This window comes from Nomascus leucogenys, chromosome 4 (genome assembly GCF_006542625.1).
Source record: "Nomascus leucogenys isolate Asia chromosome 4, Asia_NLE_v1, whole genome shotgun sequence".
NCBI classification, from domain to species: domain Eukaryota; kingdom Metazoa; phylum Chordata; class Mammalia; order Primates; family Hylobatidae; genus Nomascus; species Nomascus leucogenys.
In genome coordinates, this window is record NC_044384.1 from 96,113,748 (window position 1) to 96,129,183 (window position 15,436).

At 43.2% G+C, this 15,436-nt stretch overlaps 1 protein-coding gene across 4 annotated transcripts in view; it reads left to right on the forward strand.

The window, feature by feature from the left end:
- The window catches only part of ERC2 (ELKS/RAB6-interacting/CAST family member 2), a 987,712-nt gene that overhangs the window by 883,576 nt on the left and 88,700 nt on the right, over positions 1 to 15,436 (forward strand). For all 4 annotated transcript variants that reach the window (XM_030811582.1, XM_030811583.1, XM_030811584.1 and 1 more), the window contains one exon: positions 2,696 to 2,882. The gene's annotated coding sequence lies outside the window, so the exon portion shown is untranslated. The remainder of the gene's footprint in view (positions 1 to 2,695; positions 2,883 to 15,436) is intronic.

The following is a 15,436-nucleotide window of genomic DNA, read 5'->3' on the forward strand; positions in this document are numbered from 1 at the left end:
GGATTGATTCCATCCTCGAAATGGAGCCTACCCAAGCTGTAGGTGGCGCTCTTCCTGCTTTCTCCAGTGTGTTTTTGAATAACCCCTGTTACTCGCAGCATGAAGCGATAGGGAATAGAGGGTGTTTCCTGGAACCAGTTTCTCCCTCCACATCTCTTGGCTCCACTCACCCTCACTTCCTTGGTGGAGCATGATGCCTGCTCAACTTCCAGTCTTCCCTCCTGTCACTCCAAGTACAGTTAGGCAGAGGTCCCACAGGCCCTGCAAAAAGTGTCAGTGTCTCTCATTGGCTTTGATGGGATCATGTGCTCATCCTGAACCAATGTTGTGGCTTGGGGAGGAATGCTGGAAGCTGATTGGCTGGGGCCTAACTTAGGACACACCCCCTGAGCTGCAGTGGAACCTTGTGCCATGCAGGTGAATTAAATAAAAGTGGGGGCAAATGTGTTGCCTCAAAGGGAAATTGCGGTAAGCGAGTCACCCACCCACCACTCACTACGTGGAGACTTTGAATTCTGTGGTGGAAGACTTAGGTCTTGCCCTAGCGTTGCTGTTAACACTAGCTGCTTGACTTCAGATAACTTTAGGACTCTCCCTGCCTCCTTTTTCTGTCTGCAACATGGAAATAATCATTCCATCAGAGTGGTTATAAAAAATCAAGCAATTATCTTGGGATCTGGGAAGGATTGTGCAAACAAGTAGTGATGGTGTAGGTGGGAATGAATTCAGTTTAGCTTCTAAAGTCTGAAAGAATCTAGACCAGTTACAACCCACCCTGCTAGTCCATGCCAGCCTTCGGAAGCCAGTGTCTAAATTTATCCCAATTCTCATTGTTGCAGGTCAGTGTGGGAAATCTTTTGAGGTCAATGATTGAGGTAATTGGCTTGCCGTATCTTGAAAAAGTCTCTGTTAAATGACATAATTGGTTTTAATTATGTAATTACGGCACTTAAAGTGTGGGGGTGAAAGGTTACTATTATATTTAGAAGTGAGATCCCCAAATGAAGCAAGGGTGTTTAAGCCAACGTGTCTTCGAATTTCTCATTTTATTTTTTCAGAAGGAAGCCAGAGGAGGCTGGCCTTGGCCCTGGTGATTTGGGGATGATTATCTTGCATGAGGTAGTGCCAGGGCTGATCACGGCATCATAGGAACCTTTGTAAAGAGAAGGAAAGGGCTTCCGTAAAGACCTCTTTGCGATCTGAAGTTAATGAGCAGGAGGAACTCAACTGTCAGCAATTGAATCTGATTGGGCAGGGTAATTATATGATTGCCTCTGGTGTTTGCACATGCACGGGGATATTTTTATTGTAAAAAACCTAATTGCTTACTTACTTGGTGGAGGGAAAACCTAAACAAATTTGTGTTGTCATAGGTTAAGAAGCTATCCTTTCTTTGTCTCTAAAAACGCCGCTTGCTCTGCTTCTTAGAGGTGAGGGTTTTGTTTCTTTTCGATTTCAATCAAGGATGTTGTTTGTAGAACTTGGATCATATGATAATATTAAAACAGAAAGCTACTTTGGACTACGTGTCTGGTCAAATGACCACACGCTTACTACCCAGTCTTAAGCCATCCTCTCCAGTGATCTCTTTCGTAATGCAAAGGTGGCTAGAGTCCTGGGCAATATTCAAGCTGCTGGGACTTTCCCACCCTTTGGGGGGTTTTTTGTTTTGTTTTTTTCCCCCACGTGGAGGCCCCTAACAAGACTGGCTTCATAAGCTATCTGGTTTCCCTTAGTTGCATAAGGCAAGTGGGAGGTATCATGTCTGCGATAGCCTTTTAGACGTCAACACCAAGGGTAAGAAGAACAAAGCGCTCCCTCTGCAATTTCTCAGGGACTTGGAGGAAAGGAAGGGGCAAAGCGGGCTCCCATATTGTGATACCAAACTGTGATCCACCTTCTTGTCTGTTTCAACAATCTCCATGAGGATGGCATCTCCCTTACCCCTGATGCTGGTGTGCAGAAAGGATTGCTGCAATTGGGTCTATTCCATAGCAGTTCAACTCTGCATTATTTTTTCTCTCTTCTTATAGAAAAAACAAAACAACAACAACAAAAAGCTATTTTCTAAGTTCTTTCTTTTCCTGAGATCCCACTGGCAGAGGTCAAAATGCAACTGGATTGTGGCCATTGGAGGATCACCAGTTCCTCCTGTCATCAGGGCTGCAGACTCCAAATCTGGGTGCTATGGTTGGATGTAGGATTATAGGCTGCAGAATGGCTGAGAATAAAGGACTTTCAGTCCTTCAGACCAGCCAAAGATTCTCAGGGATCTTGCATGTGCTGACCCACCCCAATCTTGGCTGGCTAACTCCATGGGTTCTCCAGGCTCAGCGTTACGTGTCTCTTCTTCCCAGGAAGCCTTCCCTGGCCACTGACCCCCAGTCTGGGTTGGCTGCCTTTGCTTTGTGCTCCATGGCACCCTCTAGGTTTCCTTACCTGCTGTCCTGTAACTGCCTGTCTCGTCTTTCTCCCACATACCCCATAAGCTCCATGGGGGCAGGGCCTGTGTTCCTCTTTGTCACTATGATATGTCCAGAGCCTGGCACCATGCTTAATGAATGTGTGTAGAATGACTGAATGAGAAGAGGAATGGTTGCTGGGTGTCCTAGGAACTGTGGTATGTGCTGTCCTGGTTTCCCTGCCCTTGCTGTTAATACTGCTTTCTTGTTGCTTATAATTTTCATTGTCCCAGATGATCCAGCTCTGTCGGAGGCACGTAGGCACAGCCAAATCTCATGCTGTACATTGATCACCTGTCCAACCTTTGCCTAGAGTGGGAGCCCCCAGTTCCTTCGAGATCCAACATTACCTGTCTGTAAAGAAGAAGAGGAGGAGGGAGACAGCGGGGAGGATCCGGTGGCAGTTTAACACCAGAGCAGGTCCAATGTTTACTTTTACCCTTTTGGAGGTGGGTAACGGCAAATGCTGGGTGCTGGGTTTCAGAAAGACTCTGCATAACGAGCTTGGATTTGGGGGCTCACATGTACTTTATATTTTGCTAGAGTGTAGGAGTTGCTATTTTTGTATTTAATTCACAGCCAGACTGTTCTGTGCTTCCCACCAGTGTAGAACGAGAATCTAGGTCCATCATCCACATGATGTAAATTGTTGTGTCAGCCTCATGGCGGCCACACAGTGTTGTTTGGATCTTGCTACATGGACAGAGAGGAAGGTTGGTCATTGGTTGCTACTTAATGACTATTATATTTACTATTTGCTTTTCAAGGCCTGTGATTTTCAACACTTTTGCTTGTTTTGATTTTGTGGCTTTTGATGTTTTGAATCCTCCTCTACCCCCCAGCCCAGCCCAGTTGACTTGCTAGACCATGAGATCCAGAGTAACTACTGAATGAATAGATGAGATTTCACTAGCCCTATATGATTTTGGGTATACCTAACCAGCTTCTTCCCTAAGCAGAATATGAACCTATGACTTGTCAGGCTTCAGGCCAGAGAGCTTCCTACTGAACCCCTAAACCCCAAGCCATCACGGAGTTTGGACTATCTATTGTTGATTGGCCTGCAATCATGATTTCTGAGTAGATGGACATTGATACATGGAAACCGAAGCCTCACATGTGGCAGAAAATAATAAACCCACAGAGACCACAGGGCATTGGCCTTATGCTTCTTGTGCAACCATCTGTACTCAACTCTCCTAGGTCTGACTTTTATTCTCATCTGTTGGCTCTGAGTCTGTATTTACGTTGCTTTCTTGAGTTGCATTTTTGCTTTGGCATAATAAGCACCTAAGTTGGAATCTTTGGGGGTTCCTCCTAGGAAGAGAGTTTGAATCTACTTGCTTTTATAGTAGATGTGTTCATCAGTGTTGTGCACTTTGAACCAAACAGAATGAGCCATGATGAGTTTTATTCCTGAGTTCTAAGGAAATTGTAGTTTAATTTTCAGTTTTGGAATTGAACCAAGAGATGCCTCACCACCTCATATTCCTTCTGGATTGAGGCAGTATTGTAATAACTGCCTGCAGAAGTAAATCACATACTTTTGCAATAAAAATTTCTTTGAATGACACTTAATTTTATAATTAAACTTGGCAATGCAGCCTCTGAAGTGTCTCATCTTGCCTAATCACAATGATCTATTTCCTTTCAGAGTACTTCCGTATGCAATGATTAGTCCTTTTGTTATCATCACATTATAGATTGAAAAGAATAATTTTTAAAAAGAAAAAGAATAAATGATTGCATTTTACATAAAATTTAAACCACTGATTATTTCTGTTGTTTGTTTTAAAAATATTTTCACCAGTCATGGTGGCTGATGTCTGTAATCCCAGTGACTGGGGAGGCTGAGGTGGGAGGATCACTTGAGGCCAAGAGTTGGAGACCAGCCTTGGCAACAAAAGAATAAAATAATTGGCCAGGCATGGTGGTGCATGCCTGTAGTTCCAGCTAATTAGGAGGCTGAGTCTGTAGCATCGCTTGAGCCCAGAAGTTCAAGGCTGCACTGAGCCATGATCATGCCACTGCAGCCCAGCATAGGCGACAGAGTGAGACCGTCTCAAAAACAACCAACTAACCAACCAAAAAAAAAAAATTTGCATGTTTCTTTATGACTGATTTATTCTGCAAACAGATTTAAACAGGTTCTCTAAGTACAGTGCCTTGAAGAGCAACTGGCATCCTAGCATCACCTGGGGCCTTCTTAGTAATGTAAATTCTCAGGTTTTGCCCAGACCTACTGAATCAGAATCTCTGTAGGTGGAGTCCAACAAGATGTGTTTAAATGGGCCTCTGGATGATCCTGATACACAGGAAAGTTTGAGAGCCACTGGTTTAACATTCTACCAGTCCATGATATGTGGGTATTAAAGGGAGAGTAACTACATATGGCCCTGCCTTCTAGCTCCTTGTGATCTGATCAAGGGAATAAGGCATAAATTCATCAGGCAGGTTGGCAGAGTGATCTTTACAAAATGTAGATTACATCATACACTTCCTTCTTAAACCCCTCCAGGCAGTCCCCTTTGTACTTGTAATAAATGTAAATGCTTAGCTCAAGCCTACAAGGCCTGGCATGCTCCGTCCCCTGACTACCTTCCCAACCTCATCCGATGCTGTTCTCTCCCTCCCCCGTGCCCTGCCATGCCGCACTGGCCTTCTTTCTCATCCTCAGACATGCCTGCTGAGTGTAGTGTCAGCAGGAACATAGAGAAAAGGCAAGTAGGGTAGAGAGAATTGTAAAGGTTAAATAAGAGACTTGGACACTGAAGTATTTTTTTCACATTATAAAATATTCCTAAGCTACTCTCTCCACTGGTTAATATTATTGATATTTATATATATATATATAGATGTGTAATATATTAATAGCATAATCAATATTAATGGCCTCACCTTTAAGCCTTTCACAGGTCTCAGGTGTCCTTCTCCCCAGGACATAGTTTGAGGGGAGGTTCTCTGTTGTTTTCTTGGTCCCTCACACACTGACTTCACACAGATCTGGCCTCAAAAGTCGTGGACAAATGGAAGAAGAGATTCTGCAAATCCAAATGCCCTCACAATGCTAGCAAAGTCTGAAAGGATTTGCTGAATCTTAAGGAAATATTAAAGTCGTTTAGTTTCATCTTGGTGTAATATATTTTCATTGCTTTCTCTCTCTGAGAGTCAACCTGGCAGGCACAGTGGGAACTGAATAAACGTGGCCAGAGAGACATGCTGGGGAGGGTGAAATCATCTGTTTTGCACAAGAATATTGATGGAGTCAGTGAATGATTTTTACTGTCTTTATTCAAGTTTTAGAAAGGATGGCGACCATATTCATTGGATTTTGTCTTTTTAAAAGATTATCTATGAATGCCAGTTTTGATCTTTGGGATATCATGTATACCATGTGATTTGCGTATAAAGCAGCTGTTCAGATTTTTACGGAATGTGAAAATATTGTATCTCAGGATTTTCTTTATAATGAGACAGGGAGAAACACATATTTCAAATATGATTTGTTTCAAAAAATGAATTGGATTTGAGGCAAAGGGCTTCTTTTTTTTTTTTTTTTTTTTGAGACAGAGTCTCACTCTGTCACCCAGGCTGGAGTGCAGTGGCACAATCTCAGCTCACTGCAAGCTCCACCTCCTGGGTTCACGCCGTTCTCCTGCCTCAGCCTCCCGAGTAGCTGGGACTACAGGCATCTGCCACCACGCCCAGCTAATTTTTTGTATTTTTAGTAAAGACAGGGTTTCACCATGTTTGCCAGGATGGTCTCGATCTCCTGACCTTGTGATCCGCCCACCTCAGCCTCCCAAAGTGCTAGGATTACAGGCGTGAGCCACCGCACCCGGCTGGGGCTTCTTAAAGATTTAGGACTTCTGGGTCCAAGAACAAGGGCAATGGTTTTTGGACTTTTTGTCTTATTTTTGTTTTGACTATCTCTAGCTCTAACTTTCACAATAACAGGCTATTATTTTATAAATATAGTATCTCTGGTTTTAGACATTCTTTGCTCATTAGGAAGCCTTTCATTTGAGATCTGTAGAAGAGAGAAGTCATGGAGGTAGGGAAGGGGGAAATGCTTCTTAAGGTCTTCCAGCTTCTCCTTACCTGGTAAAGATATCCCAGGATGAGGAGTAAGAATATCCTTACTATGTTAAGCTCTGTGGATATATGAGGGAGCCCTTCTTATTGTTAAGGAGATGCTCGTCTTCTCTTGTGAGTAGGGACAAGACAAGGATGCCCTGTCCCACCCTCTGAGAACCCACAGCCAGAGGCTGGGCAGGATTTAGCAAATAGCTACATTTTCACACCTTGAAACACACTGTGAAGGATGAGTACAGAGACTAGCACAGCATAGAAGAGGGAAACAAGGCCCCTCTGGAGCTGGCAAGGAGAGACATGAGGTTGAGACCATGAAATGAAAGATGATCAGGCGTTCATCGGGGGTGAATGGACATCTGATGGCTTAGGTGTTAGGTTGTGGTGGCATGGGAAGGGGGGCAAGGGAAAATGTCCCCGGGGAGCTGGCATCATGTCCTACAATAGCTAGGGTTCTGCCCACAGAGGCTACACAGCAGAGAACCTCCTGAGCAACACTGCCACAGAATGAACCCCAGCGGCAGAGCGCTCCTCCTGCAGAGACTGAGATTTCCAAGTGTCCACTAATAGTAGATGCACTGTCCTAGCATGACATCAGCACCGTGGTAGCTGTTCCTGGTTGTTTTCCTGGTTCCTCCAACTCTTATGGTGCCTCTGTCTGAGATACCTCCTTTTCAGAGCAGCCTCTGCTGGTCTCCTTGAGAGCAAAGCCGCCTGCACTGGACATTCACTATTCCATGGAGGGGTTTGTATGGCTTTTAGGGAAGGGTTGTGAGCATCTTCAGAGAATCTTCCCAGAGAACTGCCTTCTCTCACCGCCCTCTGGATCCAGAGGCATCTTTCACAGGTCTCACATGTCCTTCTGTCCAGGACACAGTTTGACGGCAGATTCTCTGTTGTTTTCTCAATCTCTCACACGCTGACTTTGCACAGATCTGGCTCTTGAAAATTGTTGCCAAAGGAAGGAAGAGATTTTGCAAATCTAAATGCCCTCACAATGCTAAGGCTCAATTTCAGGAATGTGAAATAAAAGAGATACCTGATTCATTCATTTATCCATCCACCCATTCAGAAATAGTTATTGAGGACTTACTGTTTCACTGTGCAGCTGAAACACAAAGCCTGGCTCACAGGAAGTTCCCAGTGGATGCTGGTTATTAAAAAGGAAGCGGAGTACTTACTCTGGCATCTGGATCCCTTTGTGTTCCTGTCCGATGGACTTTTCCAGAAGCCCTAATGTTTGTTTATTTGTTTGTTTGTGATAGGATCTGACTCACTCTGTAGCCCAGTCTAGAGTGCAGTGGTGTGAACATGGCTCACTGCAGCCTCGACCTCCTGTGTTCAAGGGATTCTCTTGCCTCAGCTTCCCAAAGTGCTTACAGGCATAAGCCACCGCACCCAGCTCCCCACTCTTTATCCTTCTCTTATTTAGGAGTGATAGTCCAGGCTACCAGCTCTGAATGTGTCTGCTTCTCTTTAGAGGGGCAGAGCTCTCCCATAGGCAGGAAGCACTTATTTCCTGGACTCGTGGCATTTTAGAGTGCCGAAGGACAGCTCGCTGGTTGTTTGCACACAACCAATGTGAATGTGAAATGACAGGGAGCAGCTGAACTTCAGGGCGGTCTGAGTAGCTTTTTAAACAATTAACAAATTAATGAAGATAGTCATTTGGAGCACCTAGGTTTCTACTTGCTGAGAAAGGCCTGACCTGTTTCTAAGAAGGACTTTTTTGATTAAAATAAAAGGGCAATTTCTGTGGACATGAAGAATTTAAGCCTGGAGTTACATATGGAGCTTATAAGCCAATTCCGCCTAGATGGCATTTTGTTTGGCTCAGAGTGTTCCAGAAACCTGAAAATATAATATACGATTCTGGCTTTCTGGGTTTTTGGAAAAAAACAGATGATCTGGTTATAGCGAGCTATATTCCCATGAGATCGCCCCAGCAATCTCCTTTGTCCAGCCAGCCCTCTCCAGTTTACTGGTCACCGATGTGGCCTTCCTCACATCTGCCTCACTTCCTTCGTTTGTGTTACCCCCAGCCCCCGTCCGCACAGTGCGTGAACCTGCTTTGGCCCTGCAGAAGAGGGCCTGTGGCAGGCTTGCCATGGACAGCAGCAGGCATTAATGATGCCCAGATTTGCCTCCCCAGCTCCTCGTCCAGATGCCATGTGGCAGGGCCAGTAAGAGCGACATCAGCAGTTCATCACCCAGGCTGCCGATAAGAACCACGTGGGCACTTGCCCAGGCACTGCATTAGGGATTCTGACTTAATGGCTCTAGGTGAGGCATAGAGGCCGTGTCCACACAGACAACTTCCAAAAGCTTGCACTGAGGCTTGTGCAGAGCTCCCCCGCTCTCTGGGACAAGTGTTCTGCCCCCATCGGCACTCTTCTAGGCTTCTATTCCTCTTCCTGAATTGGTGTTGAGCATCACAAGCAACTGTCATACACTGGAATCAAAGAAGAGCATGCATGTCAAAAGAGGCTCTTCAAAGGGGTATAATGCAAAAACCAGAAATAATGTCTTGATCTGAAAATCCAAATAAATCAACAAAAAATGGGACATGGGTGGTGGGGAGAAGATGGCAGACATGAATGTTTCCCCCATCTTCTGCATGATGACAGAGAGGTACTTCTATGGGTGGGGGTTCTTGAGGCCCACCTTGACGTGTGCTCTTAAAGACAGCCTGTTATTTTCTTTCCAGATCCATATACAGATTGTTTTTTCTTTACATCAGCAAGTCAATAATTGTGCCAGATTATCTGTACTGCTTACCCCTTTTACATTTTTCTGGTATGCCCTTTTAACCTGACACATACATGTTTCATTGCATAAATTTATGGCTCCCTTTCTTAGTTTTTTGGTCTTTTTTTCTAGAGCATCTATTATCCTCAGGTTCTCACTATGTAATTCCCATATCTATCATGTTGTCGTTTACAGATTACATCTCTATGTTCTGGGATAACTTCACAAGATTACAGCCTATTTTTCTGATGATATTTTCTAGATCAGTGATTCATCTCCTTGCTACTTCTAATGCTGGCTTTGGTTCCATTACTGCATTTTTCCTGGGTGGTCAACTGTAGAAATTCCCTTCCATTTTCTGTCCTGTCTATAGTCTTATGCCTCGGTGGCTCACATGAGCTTTTTCACTGATAGGGAAACTGAGGCCCAGATAGCGATATGATTTGTCAAAGGTTATGTTGTTAGTTCCTGGTGAAAATGAAAGTAGAACTTGATCTTCTACCAGTCCAAGGTGTTATTGACCCACAAGACTCAATCTTAAAGATCAACCTTGAGGTGAAAATAAATAATTTGGTAGAAAAAAATTGTCATTATCTTCAACCTGATCAAAATGTTACACATATTGAGTATGAATATTCCAACTGAGAATTGCTTACTATAGATGACTGTAGTCAGTCCTCCTTTTCTATAGCATAGCACTATTGATTTAGTGCTGAAGTTTAAAAACTCCAGTTTAAAAGGAACAAATTCTACATTTTCCATGACTTATCTCCTTATCTGTGGACTAAAGACCCTTGGGAGTCCTCAAATCTGCAAAAACACAAACACACACACACATAATGAGCCATGATCCAGAACAGAATGCCTCATAAATACATGTGTGATAATTTCTCTGGTGTGTGCATAGACCCTATTATGAGTTCTAAAATTTAAAAACATTACTGAATTTAAATACATTAGCATTTCAGAACATTACTGAATTCCTAGTAGCTGTTGATCATCAGGTATCAAGTTGTCTTCTCTGTCTTCCTTTGCAGTCTCCATGCTTCATAGGATGTGTTGCAGGGGACGTGGAGGAGCAGAGTAGTGCTTACAATCAGGAATCAGGCTCAGTCCATAGCAAGATGTGGCTGTAAGCAGGCAACGTGGCTTCCCAAGGTGTCAGGCTTCTTCTGGCACACAGGGGAGGTTATAGTTATTAGTCATTTATTCAACAGCCATTTATTTGAAGAGAAATAAAATTACACTTAGGTGGAGGAGTCTGCAAAAGTTTTTGATGTTTAGAGGGAGTCCTTGTCAAAATTGTACTGCTCCTGTCTTCCATGATAAATTTGAAGCCTGCTTGTGCCCTTTCTCAAGTAGCTGCCAATCCAAGGGAAAATCTATACTGCCTGATGGCTCTCACCAGTGGCTACAGTGCTGGGACAGATCTGGCAAGCAGATGTCTGTGGTGAAAACTTTCTATTCTAGCATAGCTCCTTCTCAGGAAGAAGGGTTAGGTCAAAGAAGAATGTTCCCCAGACAACCTGCCCCTTTGTTAATCAATGCTGTGATCTTGACTGCCCCTATAGCAGCCCCATCTTCCTGAAATCTTCAGTAAAAAGGCCATCCAACAAATACATCTGGCATTGGCCAGGATTTTTCTTTTTTTTTTTTTTTTTTTTTTTTTTGAGACGGGGTCTTGCTCTGTCACCCAGGCTGGAGTGCAGTGGCGCGATCTCGGCTCACTGCAAGCTCCACCTCCTGGGTTCACGCCATTCTCCTGCCTCAGCCTCTCCGAGTAGCTGGGACTACAGGCGCCCGCCACCACACCCGGCTAATTTTTTGTATTTTTGGTAGAGACGGGGTTTCACCGTGGTCTCGATCTCCTGACCTCGTGATCCACCCGCCTCGGCCTCCCAAAGTGCTGGGATTACAAGCGTGAGCCACCGCACCCGGCCATGGCCAGGATTTTTCTAGCTCCACTGTAACAGGGAGGAATGGATTTAATCAGATTCAAAGGAACATTAAGACTCATTCCATAACAGTGGTGCATCTCTGGAAGGGCTATGGAAGGTAGGTGATCAAAAACCAGTTTCTTGAGCAAAGCTTGCAAAGCAGTGCAAAAGAATCAAGTTGACTATGCAGGTGTCTGAAATGCTAGTGACATTTATCCAGCTCATTCGGACACATGTACTATGTTCAGTGCTTTAACGGAGTAATCTAATTAGTCTTCATAGCAGCCTGCATAGTCAGCACTAATGTTATGAGCATTTCATGGATGTGGAAACTTGAGAATTCGGCCACTAAGCAACTTGCCCAAGGTCACACAGTGATTCCTCCTTCTTTAACTATTGGGCTGATAATATGGCCACACTGCTGATTGTGAGTCAAGGAACTATTATTTTCTTTGTTTCTTTAATTGGACAATGCAGTCCTTGTGCAGACATGCAGTTACTATAAGAAATGATAATTTGAGTCAATTTTAATAGATTTGGCAAAAGCTAGTATCTATATAATAGTAACAGAAACACTGAATTTGGTGAAAAAGACATTTGCAAGTTGTCTCCTCTGTCCTCACTTGCAGCCTCCACACATAATAGGATGTGTTGCAGGGGACATGGAGGCCATGTGGAGGAGCAGAGTAATGCTCACAGTCAGGAATCAGGCTCTGTCGTTAGCAAGATGTGGCTGTAAGCAGGTGACGTGGCTTCCCAAGGTGTGGCTTCTTTTGGTGCATGGGGAAGGACATAGTTTAGTCATTTATTTAGCATCTATTATGTAAGTGGATATGACGACAAACTCACTATCTCTTACTGAGATTGTAACACAAATAATCCTGATGTAATGTGATCTATTCTAGGGGCAAGGTCTATATATCTCTCTATATATATACAGGGGCTATATATAGAGGGGCTAGGGTCACTGTAGGGTGCCAAGTCAGGCTTTCATCAGCACATGTTCATTGATGTCTACTCTGTTCCAGGCTCCATTCCAGGAGGTAGATGTTGCAAATACATTATATTTCAAAGGGTGGGGCCAGGGAGGCAGTGAACCAGTAACAAATAGGATGACTTCAGAAACTAGTAAGTTGCATGAAGAAAAATACAGTAGAGTTATTAAGGAGTCACTGGGAATGAGAAGAACTACTGGACTTAAGGTGACCCGAGAAGATTTTTCTGAGGAGGTAACACCAAGACAAGCCTTAGAAAATGAGGACTATTTTCTAGGCTGGGTGGAAACTGGGTGGATTGGCCTTGATGTGTAAGGTTCTAAAATCATTCTTCTGTTTCTGTTTTTTTGTTTGTTTGTTTGTTTTTTGTTTGTTTTTTTTTGAGACGGAGTCTCACTCTGTCGCCCAGGCTGGAGTGCAGTGGCATGGTCTGGGCTCACTGCAAGCTCCGCCTCCTGGGTTCATGCCATTCTCCTGCCTCAGCCTCTCAAGTACCTGGGACTATAGGCACCTGCCACCACAACCGGCTAATTTTTTGTATTTTTTGTAGAGACGGGGTTTCACCGTGTTAGTCAGGATGGTCTCGATCTCCTGACCTCATGATCTGCCTGCCTCAGCCTCCCAAAGTGCTGGGATTACAGGCGTGAGCCACCGCGCCCGGCCAAATCATTCTTCTTTTAACAGAGAAGTGCAGATGTCAAGTACATAATAATGCTTCTTGTATTTTATTAAGATTTCTAAGTAACCAAGAACATGTTCAATTTTTTGTAAATATTTCATATGTACTTGAAGAGAATTCTCTCTTTGGGTGCATGTTCTTTGTATATTTTTTAGATGAAGCTTATAAATTATCTAATAAATCTTCTAAATCTCTATTAATGTTTTAGCTGGTAACTACTCAGTTTCTGAGAGATAAGCATTAAAATCCTCATAATCATTATGGATTCGGTCATTTTTTTTCTCTCTCTATCTAGGATATACTTTTAATTGTATGAAATGTCATCAACTAATGTTATAGCTCCTGGTAGGTTGTTCTTATCTTTCATTAATAATCTCCTTCATCTCTACTAATGCTCTTGCCTTTACATTTCTGTTCCTATGTGCAAGTGCATATTTCTTCCAACCTTTTATTTTTAGCCTTTGTGTGTCACTGGTCCATTTTCCATTTTAAAAGCAACATAAAACTAGATTTAATTTTTTTACTGACTTTATTTTATTTTCAGAGACAGGGTCTTGCTCGATAACCCTGGCTGGAGTGCACGGCATGATCACAACTCACTGTGACCTTGAACTCCTGGGCTCAAGTGATCCTCTAGCCTCAGCCTCCCAAGTTGCTGGGACCACAGGCATATGCCACCATGCCAAGCTAATTTTGTTTTCTGTAGAGATCGGGTCTCACTATGTTGCCCAGGCTGGTCTTGAACTCCTGGGCTCAAGCAATCCTCCTGCCTCTGCTTCCCAAAGTGCTGGGATTACTGTGCTTTCTTTATTTCTATTTTCCCACTACTGGTTTGGGAGTTACATATTCTATTTCTCTGTTCTTTAGTGGTTTTGATAGTATCTAAAGCACAATTTGGCAAGAACTCAGAAGCTTTTAATGGATCACCTTAGGTTAGTTTAAGGGCTTTCTCTAGTATCCTCACTCCCCAGTGGCTGGGTCTTTAATGGGGTGAGGTGTAAATGAAAGTGAAGAACATGGTCACTATGATGATTGTATCTTGGAGTGTGGATTTCCAACTTTCATTTGCTAAGACCTACACTTTATTGCCTGAGGCTGCCTGGTAATTTATAAACTGCCATACTCTCATGGGTTATAGATAACATGGCGGCTTCCAAGCAAAGATCCACTTGGTTTCTTCAGTTGCCCTTCCCTTTGTCTGCATTTGAGCCCTTCTAAGTGATGATAAACATTAAATAGCTCCTGTAAAACTGTTGAATTGTCAGTTTTTAAACTGCATAAAACACTGACATTTTCATTAGATCCTGGCCCTGAGGAATGTCCGGCTTTCATCATAACAGATTTGTTTACTTCTGCAGAGAGCCTTAATGCGCTGCCTATGGGAGAAATCTTTCTGTCACCTGCTCTTAAATGGGAAAGTCTTTGTTCAGCCAAAGATCTTTGGAAAAGGATTTGTAAGAGGGATTTTACACCTCCCTCTCTCTCCCCGACCATCTCCCAAAAGGGTAAGGGATGGGAATAGAATCTTTGAAGAGCTTTGGTACTAGACAGGAAAAATTTCAACCTAAAATAGTCCTGCAAAGTCCATTAGGAGAGAGAATGCTGAGGAGAAGCTATTAAACCACTATTTAGTTTCAGTGTCTCCTGTTAAAGATAAGCAAGTCATATCAATGTCTTTTTTACCTCAATCTTTTGGTTGACATTTAAACAGATATCTTGATTTTGGATTAATAAACTCTCTTGTGTATATTAGTAGGGAACACATTTTAAACTGCTGGGTTCTTCTAAGCAAGTTAATGAACCTTTCTGAGTTTTGGTTTTCTCATCTATAAAACTGAAATTATAAACTGACTTTTCAGAGTTGATATGAACATGAAGAGAGATAATATATATGAAGGGCTCAGCACAGAACCTGGTTCTTAGTAGGGGACCATTCAATGACATTTGACAGTGATGATGAAGGTAGTGGTGGGAATTATGGTGGTGAAGATGAGGATGATTATGGTGGGGGGAGAGTAGTGGTAAGAGTGTTGATGGTGATGGTGATGAGGATAATGCTGGTGGTGGTGATAGCTGGGGTTTTGAAAAAGACGGAGAAAGGTTATCATGTAATCAAAGAACTCGAGAAGAAGCAGAATTATCTGTAACTACCTGACTGGCCAGGTGCAGTGGCTCATGCCTGTAATCCTAGCACTTTGGGAGGCCAAGGTCAGTGGATCACCTGAGGTAAGGAGTCTGAGACCAGCTCGGCCAAAATGGTGAAACCCCATCTCTACTAAAAATGCAAAAAATTAACCATGTGTGGTGGCACAATGCCTGTAGTCCCAGCTAGTTGGGAGGCTGAGACAGGAGAATCACATGAACCCAGGGTGCGGAGGTTGCAGTGAGCCAAAATTGCGCCACTACACTCCATCCTGGGTGACAGATCAAGACTCCATCTCAAATAATAATAATAATAATAATAATAATAATAATAATAATAATAATAAAACTACCTGCTCTATAATCTCCCAGTTTCTATTT